Consider the following 19,781-nt stretch of genomic DNA (forward strand, 5'->3'; position numbering starts at 1 on the left):
GTGTTTTGAAGTATGTAAATGTATGTTGTATGCCGGTGTCGAATATTAATTTCTGTCCAGAACCACTGTGCAGACAATAAAGTAAGTAAAAAGTAGAAAGCTTAGACAATAAACATTCAAGGACTGAGAATTTGAAAGAAATAAGCCATATTGTGATTATGATATTACAATACTTAAATATTACTAAGTATACAGTACTAATCAAATGTTGTGCTTGTGCAACTAAAAACTACATAATACACTTCAAAAAATGCTTTTCTAATTTAATATCTAAATATTCCTAAATCAAAAAGCGTTTTTACATTAAAAAAAAATATTGTCTTATTTTCAGAAATGATATGTCAAAATGAAGTGGGTTTTTCCTTAAAACCAGCAAAATAATCTTGTTTTTTCTATTGACAAAATAAGATTAGGCTATGCAGTGGAGCGGTAGGTAGGGCTGTCGCCTCACAACAAGAAGGTCGCTGGTTCAATCCTCGGTTCAGTTGGCAATTCTGTGAGGAGTTTGCATGTTCTCCCCGTGTTCGTGTGGGTTTCCTCCAGTTGCTCTGATTTCCCCCACAGTCCAAAGACATGCGGTACAGGTGAATTGGGTAAGCTAAATTGTTCGTAGTGTATGAGTGTGTGTGTGTGGATGTTTCCCAGAGATGGGTTGCGGCTGGAAGGGCATCCGCTGCATAAAAAAATGTGCTGGATAAGTTGGCAGTTCATTCCACTGTGGCGACCCCGGATTAATAAATGGATAAGCCGACAAGAAAATGAACAAATGAATAATAAGATTATTTTGCTTACCCCTTTGGCAGACTACTTTGCTTGTTTTAAGGAAAAACGCACTTCATTTTGACATTTTATTTCTTAAAACACACTGAGGAAGGCATTGTGCCAAACGTCTGTGTCTTTTAATCACCCTTAGAATGTAAGAGAAAGGAAAAATAAAAACAGTATGAAGCAATTCCTTTTTTGAAAAATATCATTGATAAGATTGACGCACCAAACCAAAGAAGTTCTTAAAAAAAAAACGCAAGCACGCAGGGCAAACTTCAGCATTTCTTAAAACAAGACCATATGTTTTGCTTGTCTAGTAAATCCTTTTTGATTTAAGAATTTTTAGATATTTGTACTAGAAACAAGACATCAAATCTAAGTGGGAAAAACATTTTCACATTCAGACTTGATTATAAGACAAACAAGAAGGATCTAAGGGTTAAATCAACACGAGTAGTTGGAGAAACATTAAAAAATTAAATAAATCTTCATGCTGATCAGATGAGTAAACATCTTTGGATTTTGAGTCTCGTCTTTATTGCAATACTGCCATCCAGAGGTCAGCTCTATAAATGCTCCTCTCTAACACCGAATATAAATGTACTTTCTAGTCTGTGGTGTCGCTGAATAACGACACATTAAAATATGTCTGTGACTTGTTTTTGACAGATGTGTCAAAAGGGGGAGTTCATGCCGAGTTTGGTGTCAAACTGTAGCTTCTGTCATTTCTGGAATCTCACTCTCATTCTGTAGCAAACCAACACAGATAAATACAACACAGGGATAAATAGTCCCTTATTTATCAGGGGTTGCCACAGCGGAATGAACCGCCAACTATTTTGGCATATGTTTTACGCAGCAGATGCCTTTCCAGCCGCTACCCAGTACTGAGAAACACCCATACACTCTTGCATTCGCACATACACTAGGATCAATTTAGTTTATCCATTTCACCTATAGCGCATGTCATAGAACCATGGGGGAAACTGGAGCACGTGGAGGAAACCAATGCCAACACAGGGAAAACATGCAGAATCCACACAGAAATGACAACTGACCCAGTTGGGACTCGAACCAGCGACTTTCTTATGGTGAGGCAACAGTGCTAACGACTAAGCCACCATGCCGCCCCTGTTATTTATTTGTTTATTTTTTAGCTTTCGAATAGTTTTACATGCCTCTATCATGTTTAATCAGTTTAGGGATTCTGCAGTGCTTCATGGGATTGTAGTTCTTTCTCTTAAATCCATTAAGTACAAAGACTTTCAAAGTTTATAATGTTGTGATTCACTTCCCGGTTGGTTGGTTGGTTTGCTTTAAGGCTTATAATGCTATAAGGAAGACCTATTATGCCATTTTTTTCAAGATACAAAACAAGTCTGGTGTCCCTAGAGCAGGGATGGGCAAACTTGATCCTCGAGGGCCGATGTCCCTGCAGAGTTTTGTTCCAACACTAGTCAAACTAGTCTAAATATCTAAAATTTCTTATATCAAGAAGCATTTTCTAGACAAGCAAAACATATTGTCTTGTTTTGAGAAATAATATGCCAATATAAAGTTTTTCCTTAAAACAATCAAAATAATCTGCCAATGGGGTAAGCAAATAATCCTGTTTTTTCTTTTTATGTAAGATCATTTTGCTTACCCCATTGGCAGATTATTTTGCTTATTTTAAGGAAAAACTCACTTGTCACTCAGTGTAGTCCATCCGCCTCAAGGTTGGGCGTGTTGTGCATTCAGAGATGCTCTTCTGCAGACCTCTGTAGTAACGAGTGGTTATTTGAGTTACTGTTGCTTTTCTATCCGCTCAAACCAGTCTGGCCATTCTCCTCTGGCCTCTGGCATCAACAAGACATTTGCCTCCACAGAACTGCCGCTCACTGTATTTCTCTTTTTCGGACCATTCTCTGTAAACTCTAGAGATGGCTGTGGGTGAAAATCTCATATCAACTGTTTCTGAAATCCTCTGAAACCAACATGATTGACACCAACAACATACCACATTCAGTCACTTAAATCACCTTTCATCCCCACTGTGATGCTCAGTTTAAACTGCAGCAGATTGTCTTGACCATGTCTATGTCTATGCCAAAATGCATTTAGTTTCTGCCATGTGATTGGCTGATTAGAAATTTGTGTTTATGAGAAGTTGGACTTTTGTGCCTAATGAAATGGCCGTTGAGTGTACCATATATTGCAGAATACAGAAATATTGCAAATTTCGAATTTTTACAATTTTGTATCCTCATTAATCATATAAACAAGTACACACACATACTTAAATAATACGAAATCCTGTCATACTGAACCTGAATGAGAACAAGTGATTACCAACACTGGAGCAAGAACAGAAAACACTTTCTGATGCCTGCTGTAGTGTGACGAGCCTGAAGAAAACAACATTATACAGGGCATTCATCAAACTGACATTTCATCGATGCTAATACATTATACATCCATCAGTGTACATGTGTGAGGGTTAATGCGTGTGCCCGCGTTTACCTGTGTGATGAGTATGATGATAGTGTTGTTGTCATGCTGGTTTAACTGTAGTGTACAGGCGAGCCCACAGATGGCGCTAGAGAAATGAATTACACGTAAACAGTCTCTGTACTTCGAAACAGGACTAATACAGTATCATAATATAATATAATATAATATAATATAATATAATATAATATAATATAATATAATATAATATAATATAATATAATATAATATAATATAATATAATATATGCAATAGAAATACCCTAATAAAGCATTATGCATACATGATTTATTGGTTTAAAATGTATTATGCATTAGGAATACCCTTATAAAGCATTATACATACATGTTTTATAGCTTTATAAGGCATTATGCATTAGAAATACCCTTATAAAGAAAAAAAAAAAAAAAAAAAAAAAATATATATATATATATATATATATATATATATATATATATATATATATATATATATATATATATATATATATATATATATATATATATATAGATATATACATATCTTTATAAGGGTATTTCTAATGCATAATGCCTTAATGCATAATGCCTTATAAAGCTATAAAACATGTATATAAATACACACACACACACACACACACATACACACATGTTTTTTAGGTTTATAAAGCATTACGCATTAGGAATACCCTTATAAAGCATTTTACATACATGTTTTATAGCTTTATAATGCATTATGCAAGAGAAGTACTTGTATAAAGCATTATGCATACATGTTTTATAGGTTTATAAGGCATTATGCATTAGAAATACCCTTAAAAAGCAATATATATGTACATGTTTTATAGGTTTATAAAGCATTATGCATTAGGAATATGCTTATAAAGCATTATACATTCATGTTTTATAGCTTTATAATGCATTATGCAAGAGAAATACCCATATAAAGCAGTATGCATATGTGTTTATGGGTTCATAAGGCATTATGCAATAGAAATACCCTTATAAAGCATTATGCATACAAGTTTTTATAGATTTATAAGGCATTATACATTGGGAATACCCTTATAAAGAAGTATACATACAAGTTTTATAGGTTTATAAGGTATTATGCAACAGAAATGCCCTTATAAAGCATTATACATACATGTTTTATGGGGTTATAGGCATTATGCATTAGGAATAATTAAAACTGCATATAATGTAATCATGCGGCAAAATGCAAATGATTCCACAAAGATGCTTCTATGGAAAACCAAATCCATTTACTCTAAAATATTAGATCCACAGTAAATTACTGGCTAATAATAATCTCATTACTTATTCTGTCAACTTACCTCTTAAAACACAACATGGCCTGCTAACAGCTCACAAAGGTCAATGTGTTCGATGAACTGCCTCTTTTTATGAACAATGTAGTTTCAAATAGTTTTTTTATGCAGCCAAGACTTTAATGTACAAAACCTGAGTAAAACGTGTGACAATTAGCCCTGCCCTCCTCTATGAGCTGTTGGTGAGTTTCATGCTGCTCAATGAACTGGGATTAAGGTGTTTTGTAAAAGAAAACATTAAAATAAGTCACGTCATGTCATGAGTAAATCCGTTCTTGGCAGTTGCTGACATGGAGAGAATTGAGCAGAGGTGAGCTGAGGGTAGACGGATCACCTGATATCACTTTTAAGAAGATTTCATTATTGTTGATGTTTTGACTGCTCCCGAGGCAGCAGACGACCTCTCCATACTCCTGCATAACACACACCATCTCACATTCAGCTGCACACACATATACACACATGCACACACACACAGTTTAGAAAGGCTGCTTTGTAGTTGATGGTATAAATAATTCTGAGCAGAGTTGCCAGATTTAACTAGAAAAGCAACCTGCTCTGACAAAAACAAGCGGAACATGAGTGAATGCAGTTTTTTGCATTTCCTCTAGGGGGTGTGTGGTTCACTTTATTGTGCAGCAAAGAAACTGTTCAATACATATTTTACCTTCATACTCATTCACGCATGCACCCACACAGAGGTAAAAAAAAACGTTAAAACTTAAAACTTTATATTATAATTGTAAGTTTGGTTTTGAAAGACATTTCTAAACCTCATTTAAACTTCATTTATTTGATGTTAAATTAAATAATCAAGTTTCAAGTAATTTTTTTCTATTTCAATATACACTCACCAGCCACTTTATTAGGTACACCTTACTAGAATCAGGTTGGACCCCATATTGCCTTCAGAATTGCCTTAATCCTTCATGGCATAGATTTAACAAGGTACTGGAAATACTCCTCAGAGATTTTGGTCCATATTGACATGATCGCATCACACAGTTGCTGCAGATTTGTCAGCTGCACATCCATGATGCAAATCTCCAATTCCACCACATCCCATTGTACTCTATTAGATTGAGATATGGGGACTGTGGAGGCCATTTGAATACATTAAACTCATTGTCATGTTAAAGAAACCAGCCTAATATAATTTGTGCTTTATGACAAGGCACAAAGGCATAAAGGGATGGACATGGTCAGCAACAATACTCTATTTGCTTTACAATGCTACATTGGTACTAATGGGCCCAAAGTGTGGCAAGAAAATATCTTCCACACCATTACACCACCACCACCAGCCTGAACCATTGATAGAAGTCAGGATGGATCCATGCTTTCATGTTGTTGAAGCCAAATTCTGATCCTACCATCCGAATGTTGCAGCAGATATTGAGACTCATCAGACCAGGCAAAGTTTTTCCAATATTCTATTGTCTAATTTTGGTGAGCCTGTGCAAACAGTAGCCTCAGTTTCCTGTACTTAGCTGACAGAAGTGGCACCCGGTGTGGTCTTCTGCTGCTAAAGATTCAATGTGTTGTGCGTAGCTCAAAACAGTCTGGCCATTCTTTTCTGACCTCTGGCATCAACAAGGCTTTTGCACACACAGAACTGCCACTCACTCGATATATTCTCTTTTTCTGATGATTCTCTGTAAACCCTAAAGATGATTGTGCGTGAAAATCCCAGCAAATTAACAGTTTCTGAAATGCTCAGACCAGCCCATCTGGCCACCTTTAAAGTCACTTAAATCACCTTTCTGCCCCGTTCTGATCCTCGGTTTGAACTGCAGCAGAATGTCTTGACCATGTCTACATGCCTAAATGCAGTTGCTACCATGTGATTGGCCGATTAGAAATTTGCGTTAACGAGCAGCTGGACAGGTGTGCCTAATAAAGTGGCCAGTGAGTGTAAATATGAAGTATAATTTATTCCTCTGAAGGTAAGCTGAAATTGTATCAGCCATCACTTCAGTCATTGCAGTGCATTTTGTGATGAATATTTAATAATATCAAGTAAAAAGTGTATAATATATTGCCATAATATTAAGCATTAAAGTTTTTATTGCTTCTTTTTTTACTGACTTTTATGGATTTATTGATTCAGTTTTCTTTTGACAATTTATTTTTTGTTTTGAATACTAATGAATATAACATGTAACAGACCCAACTTTCATAAATGACCACAATGGAATTTTTGATCATGTAAACTACAATATATCTTTACTAATCGCAAACTTTAGAACAGTAATTTATATAATATTTATATTCTAATATTATTGGCGTCATGATAGCACAGTGGGCAACACAATCGCCTCACAGCAGGAAGGTCGCTGGTTCGAGCCTCAGCTAGGTCAGTTGACATTTCTGAGTTTGTATGTTCTCCCTTTGATCGCGTAGGTTTCCTCCAGGTGCTCTGGTTTCCCCCACAGTCCAAAGACTGTGGCAACCCCAGATTAATTAAGGGACTAAGCCAAAAAGAAAATGAATGAATGAACACCCTTGGCATATATTTGTTTGTTCTATTCATAACTACTTTATGATGTTCTCCCTACACATTTATTGAGCATATTGACTTTTTAGGACTTTACTATTTCTTTACTCAGGCCGAAAAGGTCTTTAAATTAACATAATACAACCTGAATAAAGGGACTAAGCCAAAAAGAATATGAATGATTGAATTATAATTTTTTGGTGTGTTCTTGTTTAACTAAATATCATTACAAGGATAGTAAGAATTAAAATTTACCCTCAGATCCCCAGATAGAAAGTAAATAATTAAAAGCATTAAAAATCTAAAAATCAAAAATTGTTAAAATAATATAAAAATAATAAAAGCCAATAGTTTGGTGAGTAATAAGGCAAATTCAAACGTGTGTGTGTTTGTGTCTTATTCTGTGAGAAGCGGTCTGCCAATGAAGGCACCAGCACAGGAACATTATCAATGTTCTCCAGATGTGGCCTCACATTCTCTATTCCTTTCGGAAGTTTGGCCTGGAAAAACAAGAATCAGGTTACCTCTTTTCATGTCAGTGTGTGTGCGCGCATGCTTTTCTATCATTTTGGGATTCTAACCCCAACAAGAAAAGCAGCTTCTTAGAATATCTAAATAAAGCCTTTGTGGAAATCTGAAGCGTTAAAGTGCCCTTGTTAGGCTTTTTTGGGTATTACCTTACATGTGGCGTGTAATAGCTGTTTGCTAATGTAAAAGGGCAACAAAGATTAAAAGAGCAGAATCAGAGCATGATAAATGGAGGTGTTGAGGATGGACACACACTATTATCAGAACGTTGGATAAATCAGCAGATAAGGGCCTGAAATGTAAACATGCCACACTGTAGGACAGATATGGAAAAGTTGATTGTCCTGGACATACTTTATATAAAGGTTGAATTCTCACTGTTACCAAACCATTAACCTTTTCTTTAATATCCTAATGTATTAAATTTATGCATTACATTTAGATATTAATTTAGATAAATTTAGATATTAAAATATCTGTAAATTAGCAGTTTTCTGAGATTCATGATTCATGTTTTTTATTTTTCCCTATTTATTTATGCTTTTGAATTGCATTATGCGACCTTGATCTTTCTTCCAACTTTAAAAAAAGAACTTTTATTAACATTTCAACAGCTTAAAAGTGATATATTCAACCCAAGCTCATGTAAATAATCATGTAAATAACTGTCACCCTGTTTGGGTTCTTAGACATGCTCCATCATGTGCCACTGCCCTCTGTGAGCAGAACGTCCTCCTCTAAAATCAATAATTGAGCACATGAAGGAATAAATCAGAACTGGTTAAAATTCAGTGACTGGTCACAAATGAGCTCTCTCTTCCTTGTCTCTCCCCTTCCTCGGTCTCCGGCTCCTCCACGTGATCTTGGTCGAGAGGGAAGTTCTCAGATTGAAGGGAGATGTGACAGTTCCAGCCCACTCCTGGCTCATTTTCTCAGCAAACACCTACTCACAGGGTGATTCAAATTAAGTATGTAAATAACACGGATAAAACGTTTGTAAAGCCACTCGACCAACATTGTTTAAATCGTGAAAATGGAAAACAGCAGCTGCGGCATGAACAACGTGATTTAGTATGTTCATTGATCAATATCCTTTGTTGGTCCAGCAGAAATATTCCTGTCTAACAATCACAGCCTGATATGATATGATTTTTGTTACATGTGTACCTGCAATTTTAAACATTCGTTAATTCTCAGTAAAAACTCTTATAGATCGGACAACACGGTGGCTCAGTGGTTAGCACTGTTGCCTCACAGCAAGAAGGTCACTCGTTCGAGTGCCGACTGGGAATAATTCTGGGGGGCTAATAATTCTGACTTTAACTGTACATAGAGGTACGTTTTCAGGATGAGCCTGGGTTGCAGACATTGATAACATCTGGGTCACATCTGAATTTTTATTCTTTTATTTCTTCATTTAAAATAAGAATGTAGTATTATTAACCTTGATAAGATTAGGCATAAACTAATATCATGCATGTAAAAAGAATTAAACACATAATTGTAAGAATGAGATACATTTTTGACCTTTAATTTTTTTTCCACAGATTAATACTTGATAAAACATTGTATCTTTAGGCTTGTCAAATGCAAAAATGCTAAGAAATGCATATAATTTTGTGAGAAGGCGAGAATTTATTATTATTGATCAGCACAGCAAAATTATTGAGAAAAAAGTACTGTATTTCTTTCAGCAAATCTTATGGTGTCATTCATACATATGTTAAGTTGTGTATTATTAAGGTATAAAACCATATAATTTAATCTGTTCTTGTCACGATTACCAGCGATCGTATTCCATTAGATCGCTGGTTCTCACTCACAACAACCATGGACTACACTTCCACCTTTGGTGGACTACATATTCATACATGCACTTCGCCCAGACACACATGCTTACTCATCTAGACTGATTACATTCGCAACACCTGAGGATTGTCAGTGACTGATTGCACTCACTACTTAAGCCACTCATTCACCCTTTCAGGTGGCCGAGTTTTGTTATTCTGTTGATGACACTACAACGCATTCTCCCTGTCTTGTATCTCTGTGTTTAGACCCTAGCCTAGATTATCCTTGTTCTCCTGTTTAGCCGCCTGCCTTCTGACCTTTCATTCTGGACTGCCTTCACATACCCGTTTGTTCCTGTATTGACCATTGTTTGCCTGACGACGAATAAACCTGCATTTTGGATCCAAACTCAGTTGTTTGTGTCACTCCCCTTGGTCACAGTTCTATTTAAAAAAAGAAACTTTTAACATTAAGCATTTAAAATACTGACAATAACATAAACACTCAAGTGAATGCTTGAATTATAGTTTCAGGTGAATGGTGTTTTACTGCCGTTGCCCCTGACTTTCCCCGTTCTCTGGGTTCTGGTCTGCCTGTACGGAGAGGCCAGTGTTCTCTTACAGATGGGCACACAGCCAGTGGAGTGCTGGGTATGTTCAGTCAAGAGGAAACCACACAATAGCTGACTGTACATTTATTGCTGTAATCACATGAATGAATATATTGTTGGCAATGATACGGAATGCAAAAATTACTTTCCCATTTCATTGAACAGGAAATGTTGAAGCCGACCTGCAAGAAATGTTCCTCAGTGTTTTGGGGTCAAACGTTGACACTACTTCCAGTCTGCTGCACGGTCTGAGATCTGTGACTGTAAGTGCAAAAGACCAAGAAAGATGTAAATATAAGTGTTTGAAATCAAGGCTCAGTTAAAAACTCCAGTTATTATTTTCATGTAGTTTGAATATAAAGTCGATCAAAGAGGAGTTCAGATCTGAACTGCCTGAAATGGGTCGTCGGTTTTATTATTTAATGTCATAACATTTACATATTTTCCAGTGTGTGTTGCAGTTGGAGTTATCAGATGCACCTTCCCTTATATTTCTTGTTTCTTGTGCTACACTAATAAGGCCTTTCATGTGGGCAGTAAATTATATTCTATCTCTCACTGTAATGCAATACTGTAAGATGAGCTTTGACTGATAACTTGAGTGCACAGGCACTGAATGTACTTTGTACTAGTATTACCTTTCTAAAAATGCACTCATAAGTATGAAAAAATATAAAATAGGCCAAATATGATAGCGGGATCAGTAATAAAACAATCATTTTATTCAGACATTAAATAGATTAAGAGACATCAACACAAATGAAGATATTTTGAAGAATGTTGGTAGCCACTGACTTCTATAGTATATTTTGTTCCTACTATAAATGACAATGGGGCTTTTTTCAAAAAATTAAAAATAAATAAATAAATACATAAATAAATCAATCAATAAATAAATAAATAAAATTCTGAATATAAGCATATAGAACAATTTAAGTGTGGGGAAATATTGAGGACATTTTCATTTTTGGGTAAACTATCCCGTAGTTATTAATAATATTATTGTAAAATTATTTTTCATTAATAAACATTTTTTTCTTTATTTTTGATCAAATACTATACGTTTAACGTTAAAAGGCATAGGAGTGTGTGTGTGTGCGCGCTTCTCCACCAGAGACTGTATATTGTAATTATCATTTATATAAGGATTAATGATGTTATTATTTACATATTAAGGGGATAGTTCACCCCAATATTTACATTTTGTCATGATTAACTCCACCTGCTTGAGTTTCTTGCCTTTGTTGAACACAAATGAAGATATTTTGAAGAATGTTGGCAGCCACTGACTTCTATAGTATATTTTGTTCCTACTATGGATGTCATTGGGGCTTTAACAAAAAAAAAAAAATTAAAAAAATTAAAATCAGAACATAAGCATATAGAACAACTTAAGTGTGAGGAAATATTTGAGGACATTTTCATTTTTTGGTAAACTATCTCTTTTATGTAGTTATTAATAATATTTTTGTAATATTATTTTACATTAATAAACATTTTTTTCTATATTTTTGATCAAATACTAAAAGTTTAACGTTAAAAGGCATAGGAGTTTGTGTGTGTGTGTGTGTGTGTGTGTGTGTGTGTGTGTGTGTGTGTGTGTGTGTGTGTGTGTGTGTGTGTGTGTGTGTGCATCTACAGGCTTCTCCACTAGAGACTGTAAATATATATTGTATTAATCATTTATATTAATGTAAGGATTACATAAGGATTAATGATGTCATTATTTACATATTAAGCGGATAGTTCACCCTAATACTTAAATTCTGTCCTGATTAACTCAACCTGTTTGAGTGTCTTGCTTTTGTTGAACACAAATAAAGATATTTTAGGAATACTGGTAATAAAAAACAGCCATTGACTTCTATAGTACATTTCTATAGTACATTATGTCAATGGGTGTTTTTTCCAAAAAAAAAAAAAAAAAAGTAAAGAAATTCTGAATAATTTGCTTTGTGTTCAACAGAAGAATGAAACTCATAAGCATATAGAACAACTTAAGGGTGAGGAAATATTGAGGACATCTTAATTTTGGGGTGAACTATCCCTTTAATTATGTAGTAAATATTGTTATTGTAATATTATTTCAAATAAATGATGTTCTATTTAACATTCCTAAAACAAATGCATGATCAAGTGACTTCAGACTGGAAGAATAATGCTAAAAATGTTATGAAAGGAATAAATTATATTTTTAAATACAAATAATGAATAGATGATTCACAGTTGTTTATTTTTTTTCTTTATTTTTGATAAAATATTATAAGTTCAACCTTAAAAAGCATAGAATTTAGCATGTGTGCGCATATCTACAGGCTTCTCTCCACCTCCGCGAATTAGCCTTTCGAGCAGCAGATGAGTGTGGTTGCCTACACCCTGCCCTCCATCTCCTGCCCTGGAGACCCGGGGATTATTGCTCCACCTTCTGTGTCAATGAGACGTCTTCCTTTCCCACATCTCAATGCACTGCTGGTCCATCACACTCACACTGGAGAGCACACACACACGTACTAAACATACTTGTGTTTGACCTGTGGAACTGCAACATGTACAAGCCAACAATTACTATATAGAGAACAGGATGTTAGATTATCATGCATAGAATATCATGCATTGTACGTTGTTTGCATTTGCCTTTATATTTATTACAGTTCGATATTAAGCAGTTCATAAGTCATGAACTTATTTCTGTTAATAGTCAGGGATACTCTTTTAAAGTTTATTTGGTATTCATTCAGTGTACATATCTAGTATTTTATTTAGAGGTCACAATTTACAACAAGGTTTAATTGGTTCATGTTAAATAGTTAATATATTTCTAACAAGAATGAACAAAACTTGTACAGCATTCATTAATCTGAGCCACATGAGTTTTGCTAGCTGGGTAGGGCTACATTTTCAGTATGAGCCTGTCTTGCAATTGAGCACCTTTAGCTTAGCTTAATTTAGCATAGCATAGCATAGCATAATTCCTGTATATTGAGTTTAGGTGAGATTCAATGTCATTCGTGTCCCAAGGAAATGTTCTCATATGGCTCAGCTGACATAATATTAGGGGCACGCACTGAATTCTGAGATGGAGAAGATATTCAGCCTCTCACAGACTCTGACAGGTCTCTTTTTCCTGAAATGCATGTGTGTGAGTATTGGAGCACTTGTGACTTGCTGTGAGCACAGCTCTTTCAGCGCTGTTCCCCTCTGAACGCTCTTATCTAGAATACATTGACTGCTGGCACGTTCCCTTGGAGCATCCAGGGTTAAGTGGTTTGCTCAAGGACACAGAGGCATAAGGAAGTCCTGCTAAATTTTTTGCTATTAAAACACTTCTTTGGGCAGTCTGAATCATCAGCTTTCAGAAAACAAGCCTAAATCTTAGACCTCAAAGGTACATTCACACTGACAGCCATTAAAAGCCTGCAGTTCACCAAGTCAGTGCCAGCAGGGCTTTCTATTTGAATGCAGTTCACTGCTTGTTGCATTGCATCACTGCTCATTTACATAAAGCTGCTTTATTGTAGTATTGCTCACATTTGGATTTGCAACCTCTTTGTTAGATGAAAAGAAACAAATGTAAATAAAAAAATAATTCTTAATATCTAATACTATGTTTTAATTTAATAAAAATGTTATATTTAATTCATGTATGTAAAGAGTCGGCGACAAGAGAGGTAAGTATCCACATGCAGCTTTATTAAACAGATCCCAGGTAGGGATGGCTGACGTGAAACTGACATTTCGACACAGTGTTTTGAAACACTGCACCGAAGCATAATCTGAAATACGCAGGTCACGTGACCAAAGTGTTTAGAAAACTAAAGCATACAAATAACTCAAAGTGTAGTCAGAAAAGCAGGCGAATGGTCAGGACAAGCAGCAAAACAACACAGAACAATAAACAAAGCAAAGGAGAAAAACCACGAAAGGCAGGACAAGGAAACGCTCTGAAAAGGTCTCTACAGATAAACAAGACTCAGAAATGTGTGTGTGAGTGAGGCGTATTTATAGTCCTGCTTATAAGTCATCACAAGCTTCAGCTGTGTGTTTGCAATCCCAGTTGTGAGAGCAACAATAAAAACTTGACTTCAAGTTGATCATTTGGAAAAGTGAAGGTCGATTTTTCCAATGAATCATCTGTTGAACTGCATCCCCATCATCACACATACTGTCACAATCAGACCCCTTCCTGTGTTTGTTTTCCTCATGTGACCTTCACCATGTGCTCCTTTGTTCCAGTTCCCGCCACTAGTTATGTTCATCTGTTCCACCTGTGTTCATCCTCCTGTACTCAATCATTGTCATTACCCTCATGTTTATTTAAGTCCTTGTATTCAGTTCCTCTATTGTCTGGTAGTCTGGTATGATGTCTGTCTTCACTCCATGTTCTTCCTGTGTTCATCTCTATAAATCTTGTAAATAAATATACGTGTTTTGATAATCCTGAGATCCCGTGCCTTCTTCTAGTGAATCCAGGCATTACACATACTTCAGAAGACCTATTGGAACCTGCATGAATTCAAGATTCTCAAAGAAATCAATCAAGTTTGGTGAAGGAAAAATCATGGTTTGGCGTTCCATTTAGTATGGAATGGAACCCGAAACCAGGGGTTCCATTCAGGATAGCGCTCCTTCTCACACTTTAGCCTCCACATCAAAGTTACTGAAAGCAAAGAAGGTCAAGGTGCTGCAGAGTTGGCCAGCCCAGTCACCAGACATGAACATTATTGAGCATATCTGGGGTAAGATGAAGAAGGCATTGAAGATGAATCCAAAGGATCTTGATGAACTCTGGGAGTCCTGCAAGAACGCTTTCTTTGCCATTCCAGATGACATTATTAATCAGTTATTTGAGTCATTGCAGATATGTATGGATGCAGTTCTCAAACCTCATGGAGTCATACACAAAATTAATTATTTTTCCACTGCACCATGACTTTATATTCTATACTGTACATTATTTATGTTAAGTGACAAGACTTTTACTGTCAAAGTCAGATCTTACTGTCCTAATTAAATCATTAAAAATCAAGGCATGATCATATTTTATTTTGGTAAAATAAGCGTAATGTAGAGGCCTTTGTCTTTCAGTATGCCACTTCTGATACCAAGTGATCAGGTAATGTATATATGACATAACAATAATAAAATAAATAATAAAAAAAAAGCTTTATAATGCTGCCAAGTGAAAACAACTCCAGGACAAAAGGTGCTGGACCTCTAACTTTGCACAGTGAATCGATCATTATCCAGAGCAGAAACAGGTCTTTACTGAGAGTGATCAAAACACCTCCAATTAAAAAAAAAAAAAAAAAAAAAAAAAACATTTACAAAAGATACAACATGCCAAATTCAGGGCCTTTTTCTATTAATCCTGCTCTTCTGAACATCTCGAGGCTGTACTTTGGTAGGTCAATTGTATAAGATATGCTTTGCAATCGTGTATGGAAACTTCTGTCAGGTTGCTACAAGCCAATCCAGAGACTGGGCTGTAATGGGGAGATATCTTACTGAATGCTGTCCTTAAGCTCTTAAGTCCTTTTCTAGGATCTGTGTTTTGACAGATGAGCTTGTATTAAAAGGCTCTTTATTCAAAAGAGAACACAAGAAACACAGTTTCGGGGCACAATAGGACTTGTTAGCTGAAACCCTTTCTCTTTAGCTTGCAGTTTAGAAGAAACATCTAATCTTACAGTACATTAAACCAGTGTTTCCCAATCCTGTTCCTAAAGGCACACCAACAGTACACATTTTCAACCTCTTCCTAGTCAAACACACCTGAATCAACTCAGCAGAGCATTAGAAGAGACTCCAAAACCTGAAATGAATGGGTCAGATAAGGAAGACATCCAAAATTCACTCACCGGACACTTTATTAGGTACACCTGTCCAACTGCTCGTTAACGCAAATTTCTAATCAGCCAATCACATGGCAGCAACTCAATGCATTTAGGCATGTAGACATGGTCAAGACGATCTGCTGCAGTTCAAAGCAAGCATCAGAATGGGGAAGAAATGTGATTTAAGTGACTTTGAACATGGCATGGTTGTTGGTGCCAGACGGGCTGTTCTAAGTATTTCAGAAACTGCTGATCTGCTGAGATTTTCACGTAACCATCTTTAGGGTTTACAGAGAATGGTCTGAAAAAAAGAAAATATTCAGTAAGCGGCAGTTCTGTGTGTGCAAATGCCTTGCTGATGACAGAGGTCAGAGAAGAATGGCCATGATCTTAGCTAATAGAAGAGTGCAGAAGAGTATCTGTGAGTGTGAATGCACAATACGTCCAACCTTGAGGCAGATGGACTACAGCAGCAGAAGACCACACCAGGTGCCACTCCTATCAGCTAAGAACAGGAAACTGAGGCTACAATTCACACAGGCTCACCAAAATTGGACAATTGAAGATTGCCTGGCCTGATGAGTCTCCATTTCTGCAGCAACATTCAGATGGTAGGGTCAGAATTTGGCATAGGGTCAGAATTTGTCCTCAAGTAGCCTTCACATTCACCAGAACACAATCCAATAGAGCACCTTTGGAATGTGGAGGGACACGAGATTCGCATCATGGATGTACACCAGACAAATCTGCAGCAACTGTGTGATGCTTTCATGTTAATATGGACCAAAGTCTCTGAGGAATATTTTCAGTACTTTGTCATATCTATGCCACAAAGGATTAAGGCAGTTCTGAAGGCAAAAAGGGGGTCCAATGCTGTACTAGTAAGGTGTACCTAATAAATTGGCCGGTGTGTGTATGTGCCTTCAGGACACAGGGCTGTAAAACACTGCATTAAACAGCTTAGCAATGATATTTTCCTCTGGGAAACACTTGTTTTCATTAATAATAACTCACTGTACTTAGCGCTTTCTTTTACATGAAAAAATAATAACCATAGAGCAAACAATTTGCACCAAAATGTTTAAAAGAAGAAAAAGTTCAAAGTATTTACAATTGTATTAAATTCATTAATTAATTTTCTTTTCAGTTTAGTCCATGTATTAATCTAGGGTCGCCAAAGCGGAATGAACCACCAACTGATCCAGCATATGTTTCACGCAGTGGATGCCCTTCCAGCTGCAACCCATCACTGTGAAACACCCATACACACTCATTCACACACATGGACAATTTAGCTTACCCAATTCACCAGCAGCACATGTCTTTGGACTGTGGCGAAAACCGGAATTAAAGATAAATAATGAAATAAATAAATAATAAGTATTTATTAATGAAAGAAATCTTACTGAACCACTTGGTTACCCTGAAGAGCTGTGCTTCGAGCAATTGATGTGGGTGGGGCCTGTCATTATCCAATAGGGATGGAGGAGATTAGAGCTGACTAATCATGTCACGGCGGTATAAGATAACATGCTCCTCCTCCTGTCACCTACAACCAATCAGAGTTGAGCAAAAGTATCAGATTCAAACAAAAGTCAGAGCTCTCATCATGTCATGCTCTTGTGCAAAGAGAAACGAAAAAGAATGGATCTGTTGTATTTAGGATATAAATAGGTGCTGCCTTAGGCAGGATAGAGGCAATTTCTATTTACATAGCCATATTTATTCATAATAATGATTCTGTTACTTACCCACCCACCCACTCACCCCATCTTCTTTTGAACGCTTAAAGAGGTGTTTTCAAGAATGTTTACATTGCTCTTTCACATACAAAAGCATATAGTGGCCAGAGGCTGTTAAGCTACATAATGGTCTGCTTGTTTGTCACAATGCTTTTTGTCTATTTTTAGTTTTTCGATTGCATACTGCATGAGTAATATGTGCTTCTTGCCCTTTTGCAACTTGGCAGCCTCAATGCTTGCATACACAAAGACTGTAAGAGCAGCATGAGCATTTGTTCAAACATCTGTTTTTGCGTTTAATGGAAGAACAAAAATCCTTCCTTCTTTCATTTTCCTTCGGCTTAGTCCCTTATTTATCAGGGGTCACCACTGGAATAAATGATTCCTGCACATGTTTTACACAGCAAATGCCCTTTCAGCTGCAACCCAGTACTGGGAAACATACCCACTCATTCACACACATACACTATGGCAAATTTAGTTTATTCAATTCACCTATGTCTTTGGGAAACCAGAGCACCCGGAGGACACCGACGTCAACACAGGGAGAACATACAACTCCACACAGAAATGCCAACGGGCCCAGCCGGAATTCAAATCAGCGAGCTTCTTGCTGTGAGGTGACAGTCCTAACCACTGAGCCACCGTGTCGCAAATGTTTACGCAAATTTGTATTCTTATTATTTTTTTAAATAAACTACCTGCAAGGCATTTCTGCCTGATATGCACCTCCGCTGGTGCCATTTAGGCTAGCTGCAGGGTCATCAACCAGGAGCCCTTCATCGTTGATGTTTTGCCACTTTATTAATCTCGGAACATCTCTGGGTGGTGGAGACGTTCCTACCACCTCCCGCAGCCAACCCTAGGATCCTTCTCTCCTACATGACTTGTCTTTCCTCAAGCCATAGCCAGAAGCTACCTTTCTCTGCCTCCTCTTTTAGTGCCCTTGATAATTTGGTGCCTTTGACACCAATAGACTTCAGAAGCTGTTGGGTGGAGCGTCCAGAGAAGCCTCAACAGTCAATTTCCACTTGGGTAAGTGATCGCGTGCCACCCTGCTTCATTACACATGTCTGCAAGGTCTGCATATCTCTCCTTTTTCCTTTCAAATGCAGCCTCCAGCCAGTCTTCCCTTAGCACTGTTAGTTCGACCATGATGACTGTTTTTGTGGACCAGAGCAAAATATCTGACTGAAGGGAGGTTACAACAATTTGCTGTGGGAACTTCAGCTGATGATCAGATTGTTCAGATTGGCTTACAGCATTGATCTTATAACTCTCTTTTTCCTCCCTTGCAACTTTGAAGATCACCAGCTTTTTCCTTTCTGTCGTTGAGGCTTTGGACCACATTCAATGTGATGTTCTCTAACCCACACCTGCTCTACCTTGTTGCGCGAATCTATTGAGTCCTGCATCTCAAGCACTAGCCTCACCTTCTTTAGCTTGTCGCCCAAGCTGTTGGATTTCAACAGGAGCCTCAAGATGTCACTTCCAAAAAGGGCTGCATTTGACAGACATGGGAGACGGCCCAGCCACATCCGAATGTAGTTGTTAGTAGAGTCCATCTTCTGAATTACTGATGAGACGATGTCACATTTTAAGGGGCTACATCAGGGGTGGCCAACCCTGTTCCTGGAGAGCCACCTTCCTGCAGATTTCAGTTGCAACCCATTTCAAACACACCTGCCTGTAATTACCACGTGGTGTTCAGGTCCTAATTAATTAGTTCAGGTGTGTGTGATATGGGTAGCAACTGAAATCTGCAGGAAGGTGGCTCTCCAGGAACAGGGTTGGCCATCCCTGGGCTACATCAAGGTAACACCAAACCTTTAACTTGCCGGGCAGTAAGTTTTGATCAATCTTTTCCAGGCCACTGGATAGCTGTGAGGTGAAAACAGTAGCCATGTGCTTGTCGGACAGGTCTGCAGAGTAATAATTGCTTTATCATTGATATTAGTGTCATTGCAGTGTACAGTTATTTTGCAAAATATTTGTTTTTTTAAATGTATTTTTAATGTTTTTCTCTATATGTATAGCTTCATCATAATATCCTTAAATAAATCATCCTCCCAAATATGTAAATGTACAAAATTCCTTGCATAGTAACCATCGTTTAAACTGTGGTATTTCTAGTTAGACCGAATACTAACCACGGGTAATAATGACTGGCTCCACATTCAGGTTTGTAACTATGATTCCAACCAACCAAACTGTG

At 36.9% G+C, this 19,781-nt stretch overlaps 1 long non-coding RNA gene across 1 annotated transcript; it reads left to right on the forward strand.

The window, feature by feature from the left end:
- Positions 1-8,480: 8,480 nt before the first annotated feature.
- LOC147846682 (uncharacterized) lies at positions 8,481-13,587 on the forward strand. The gene is made up of 3 exons (XR_015476235.1): positions 8,481-10,030; positions 10,156-10,253; positions 12,306-13,587. It is a non-coding gene; the product is annotated as an uncharacterized LOC147846682 (long non-coding RNA).
- Positions 13,588-19,781: the final 6,194 nt, after the last annotated feature.

This window comes from Danio rerio, chromosome 1 (assembly GCF_052040795.2).
Source record: "Danio rerio strain M-AB ecotype USA chromosome 1, GRCz13ab, whole genome shotgun sequence".
Taxonomy (NCBI): domain Eukaryota; kingdom Metazoa; phylum Chordata; class Actinopteri; order Cypriniformes; family Danionidae; genus Danio; species Danio rerio.